Raw genomic sequence first — 5,413 nt, 5'->3', positions numbered from 1 at the left:
AAATAATGCAAGTTAAAAAGAATATGGCAAGGGGGATTCGAACCAGTGACCTCGACCGAAAATGAAGTACTAAAAAAATGAGAGGAGTGGGATTCGAACCCACCACCTCTCAGTCAGATTTAAGGAAAAGTTAAAAGAAAAATAAAAGGTTGAGGCGTGTGGGAATCGAACCCACGACCTCTAGGAAGAATGAAGGGAATTTTAGGAGAAAAATTAAAATGGGGCTATGTGGGTTCGAACCCACACCCTCTCGGCCAAGAAGGAGAGGAATTAAAGAAAAGAAAATGAAAGGAAATGAGGCTGTGGGGGTTCGATCCCACATCCTCTCAGTTCCAATGAACGGAAAATGAAGAGAGAAATTAAAGAAAAACAAAATGAAGGCGTTGGGTCTTGATCTTGGGTCCCGAAGCCGTGTGCATCAAACCAAAATAAATAAAAATGTAAGTGTTGTCCACGGGCTTCGAAATTGGAATCCTTTTCCAAAATTCCGTGTCGATACATAAGTCATACGTGAATAAATGTTCATGAATAATGTTGCCTACATAGATCAAAATCTAGATCTTGGCACACTTACAAGATGCATAAGTCTTGTACCACATAATCATAAGATGATATGAATGACTTAAACGAACTATGTATAGACCCATAAGTCTAGCATACGTTTAAAGTAAGTGAACCTAAGATATATGGAACAAAATGATGAAACCCTAGAAGGATCAAGTAAGAGTGTGAAACACACTAAATGGCCATGTGCATTGGCATACAACGAAATGAACATTAACGTAAGGGGGTGAGCAATTATTAAAAACAAATGTGCGCAAGTTCAATGAAGGAGGTGACAATATGATATGACGCTAATGTGATAAGAGTCTAACGTGAAAGATGAGAGTAATCTCAAATTAGCCTAACTAAATGTTACCAAAACGTACTCACCTGTGAGAGTGTAAACTTAATAAAGAGACTAGTCTCTATGAAAACTCTAATGAAAGTATTGAACTTAATGCATGCTTAATACTAATGATGAGATTAGAAATTATCTAATGAGGTATGATGTCCTCATACTACAAGCCAGCTTCCATGATGTATTAGTTGAATGTAATGGAGCTTTTACTGAGCACCAATCGGCTAGCTATGAGTGGTGATGCTTTCCTTCAGCATGGGCGGAGGTTCACGTAACTCTCATGAGATGAGACTGTTCGGCACGGCAGGTATGGGTTTCCTTATATCTCCTAGTCTTTGAACCTATGTTGCAAATATAGGGATCTTGCAGGGTTCAGTCCCCTATATACGCTAGCATGTTTTGGGTCACTTTGGCCGATGATTCCACCTCTTTTTGGTGTGGGGCATACACTGGATTTCATGATGCTCACATGATCTATGTTAGTTAAAATTAAAGTTCCCAATCAATTAATGAGGCCATCCTTAAATGATGCACATAATGAAATGAATGATACCAAATGTTTTAGGATAGGATAATGAAGAGGCGTGCTTGACTTAAGTAATGACACTAGGTCATTCTTGAACATTGCCCAGCGAACCCAATGAAAGTCTTAAACTACATCCTAGGTATAGATGGTGTTTACACTAGCTTATGAATGTATGAAGTAAAGTACGTATGAATGAATGAAGCAGACTCTGTGTTTGCTAAAGAAGGCTCCCTAGTTGAGGTCCCATATGTTGAGCCCTCATTTTTGGGACGTCTTGATGTCAAGTCCATGATTCCAAAGTCTCGTGGCATCTGAATGAATGATACGAAAGATGTTATGTGCTATATGCAATATGTTATGTGTTATGTTTAAGACATTATGTAATGTGTGCAATATATTACGTATGATGATGCATGTTACTTTAATGGCATGACTTTCCTAATCCAATTTGGCAAGTCCACTGACTTTCCTAATCCAAATTTGGCAGGTCAACTAACTTTCCTAATTGAAATATGGTAACTCTATTGACTTGACTTTCCATAAATCATGTTGTTAGGAAAGAGCTATTCTTACTCATGTTTGTCCTTGGTGTGTACTTGCATATACCCATACTCTGTACAAGTGTGTACTAATCACATACAACTCTATATTTTTACGTGCAGGCACAGGTGGAAGTTAGAGCTTACAGGTCGATGCTGAAGCCATCCGAACGTGGATCATTCATCTGGACTTGATAGGCCCTCATGCATTCGAGGAAGCTTGCCCATTTTATTGTAGCTTAGTTATAGGATTGAGCTAGTGGAGTATGTTACACTAGCGTTTTTTTCCCATTTTTATTTCAGACATTTTATTGATGCCATTTTGGCAATTATACATTTAATGCAACATTGTACCGTTTTTTTATTTGGTGATATTAATGTTAGATGGTTGATGGTGAACATATATGAGTTTATGTAGAATGATTTACATGCATGTTAAGAAACAAAAAGTTCAACTTTTCTGCTAAAATTAGCCTAGATAAAGTAACGATGACGTATGTAGACTTGTCTGCTACCTCTGAGAGGTCAACGACGCCGCTCTCGTCTGGGTCTAGAATTCGATCGTGACAAAGTTGGTATCAGAGCACTAGGTTAAATTCTGAAGACAATAAGTTCACATCAACCACATTGAAGAGTTTCTAAGTCATGGTATTGAAGTACACCACTATCTTGAAATAGAGACTACATGAGGTGTAGGAAAATTCTCTTCTTCTGATCTTATCGTGCGTTTTCCTAATGTATGATTTCTTGATGTTATGAGCGTGTGTAACATCAATCGTTGGTGTTCTAAGAGAAAGAATACTAGGAGAACCATTGGACAAAGAAGAGGAGAATTACCTGTTGGGGACAATCAGGTTCTACCCCAGGCTCCAATTGAAGGAGTGGCTATGCCGGTTAACCATGCAGTTTGACTGATGCGGAGGTGTTGGCATCTCTAGCCCAGATGGCCCAGACCATCACTATGCAGGCCTAGGCCATGACTAAGCAGGTCAACCAACAGAATGTTCAGAGGGAGAACCCACCAGTTCGTAGCATGGCTGACAGGATACAAGAATTCATGTGGATGAATCCTCCTATTTTCAAAGGGTCTAAGACTTCAAAAGATCCCTAGGAGTTTGTGGACGAGCTAAATAAGATATTGGTGGCCATGGGGGCCATGTATATAGAGAAAGATGAGTTGGCTTCCAATCATCTTAAGGATGTTGCACAAACTTTGTGCAAGATGTGGCAGGATAGTAGAGCGTTGAGCGGAGTTCAGTCACTTGGGAGCTAATGTCTTCCCCCGACAGATGAGGGAGGCCAAGGTTGAGGAGTTTATCAACCTTAAGTAGGGACCAATGACAGTCAGTGAGTATTCCCTGATGTTTTTAAAACTATCCAGGTATGCTACTTACCTTGTATCTAACAGCACGGATGAGATGAGTAGGTTCCTCATAGGAATCACCAGAGATCTGGAATATGAGTGTCAGGCTGCGATGCTCCACGATAACATGGACCTCTCTAGGTTTATGATGCATGTCCATCAGGTGGAGGACAGCCGGAAGAAGAGGGGTGTCCGTGATTCTTGGAGGCCTAAGCCTCATGATCAACCAGGTCCTAGCAGTGGAGGCAATAGACAAAATTTTGGCGTCCGTGAGCAGCCCAGATTTAAAAAGGGGAAACAGAGTTCAGGGAACACTAACTTTCAGAAGAGTACAACACCTAGAGAAGGTAGACCCAAGTCCAAGAAGGGCAATGGAGGTGATATTCAGCATCCCAGAAAAAAATGTGCCATGTATGGCGGTGCTCACAATGGAGAGTGCAGACAGGGCACTAATGCCTATTTCGGTTGCGGTAAGAGCGGCCACATCGTTAAGGACTGCCCACAGAATAGGGGTCAGGCTGGAGGTAATGCTCAGCCTAGGCCTAATCCACATGGTGCAACAGCAGCCGAGCCTCCTAAGAGGAACAGGTTCTATGCTCTGAAGGGCAGGGAGGAGCAGGAGAAGTCCACTGATGTTGTCACATGTATGCTACAAGTATTCTCAACTTCTATTTGTGCTCTACTTGATCAAGGTTCTACGCTTTCCTTTGTAACTTCTTTACTTTCACTGACTTTTGAGATATTGCCTGAAGTTTTATATAATCCTATAGTGGTTAGTACACCTTTAGGAGAAAATGTAAGAACTGATAGAGTGTATAAGGATTGACCAATAATTGTAAGTTGTAAGACTATGTGTGCATACATTGTTGAGTTACCAATGCAAGATTTTTATGTTATTCTTGGCATGGAATGGATTCATAGTTGTTATGCTTTTATGGATCGTAGTAGGAGGGTTGTGAGATTTTTGTTCCCTAATGAAGAAGAGCTGGTCTGGGAGTGGTACAACTTGAGTCATCCTAATCCCTGGATTTTGAACCTTAAGGCCAATAAATGATATCCAAGGGGTTATTATGTCTTCTTATGAGTGTTAATTATTTATCATGACATTCCTTCCATATACTCAGTGCCTGTAGTGAATAAGTTCAAAGATGTATTTCCTGACGATTTGCCTTGAGCTCCTCCCTCTTTAGAGATTGACTTTTGTATCGACTTAGAACCCGATACTAAACCAATTTTAATTCCTCCTAATAGAATGGCTCCAGATGAACTCAAAGAGTTGAAGCTGTAGTTAAAAGATCTCACTGATAAAGGTTTCATTCAGTAAAGCATATCCCTTGGGGCGCTTCAGTGTTCTTTGTTAAAAAGATATGTGGAACCCTTAGAATGTGTATCGATTATCGGAAACTCAACAAAGTCATAATCAAGAATAAGTATCCACTTCCCAGAATATATGACTTGTTCAACCAACTCCAAGGGTCTAGTTTCTTCTTGAAGATTGATCTTTGTTCAGGGTACCATCAGCTCAGGGTTAAGGATGGAGATATCCCAAAGACAGCCTTTCGTACCCGTTATGGTCACTATGAATTCCTAGCTATGTCATTTGGTCTCAGGAATGCACCTGCTTCATTTATGGATTTCATGAAGAGTGTCTTCCATGAATACCTTAACTTTTTCATCATAGTATTCATTGATGACATTCTCATCTACTCTAAGACCAAGGAAAAGCATGAAAAACATTTGATAGTCACATTGCATGTACTTAAAAACATCAGTTGTATGCCAAATTCAGCAAGTGTGAATTCTGGCTTAGATTAGTGACCTTCCTTGGTCATGTTGTGTCCGACAAATATGTGGAGGTAGATCCTAGGAAGACTTAGGCTGTCAATAACTAGCCAAAACCTCTTACTCCCACAGATATTCATAGCTTCTTGGGATTGGCTGGTTATTATTGCAGGTTCGTGAAGGGTTTTTCCTCTTGCTGCCTCACTGATAGCTTTGACTAAGAAGAAGGCGAAGTTTGAATGGACGAAGACTTGTGAAAAGAGTTTCTAGGAGCTCAAGGACATACTCACCTCAGCCTCGGT

Source organism: Solanum pennellii, chromosome 3, assembly GCF_001406875.1.
Source record: "Solanum pennellii chromosome 3, SPENNV200".
In the NCBI taxonomy this organism is placed as follows: domain Eukaryota; kingdom Viridiplantae; phylum Streptophyta; class Magnoliopsida; order Solanales; family Solanaceae; genus Solanum; species Solanum pennellii.
The sequence above is the reverse complement of the archived record's forward strand: the minus strand, read 5'-3'. Positions refer to the sequence as shown.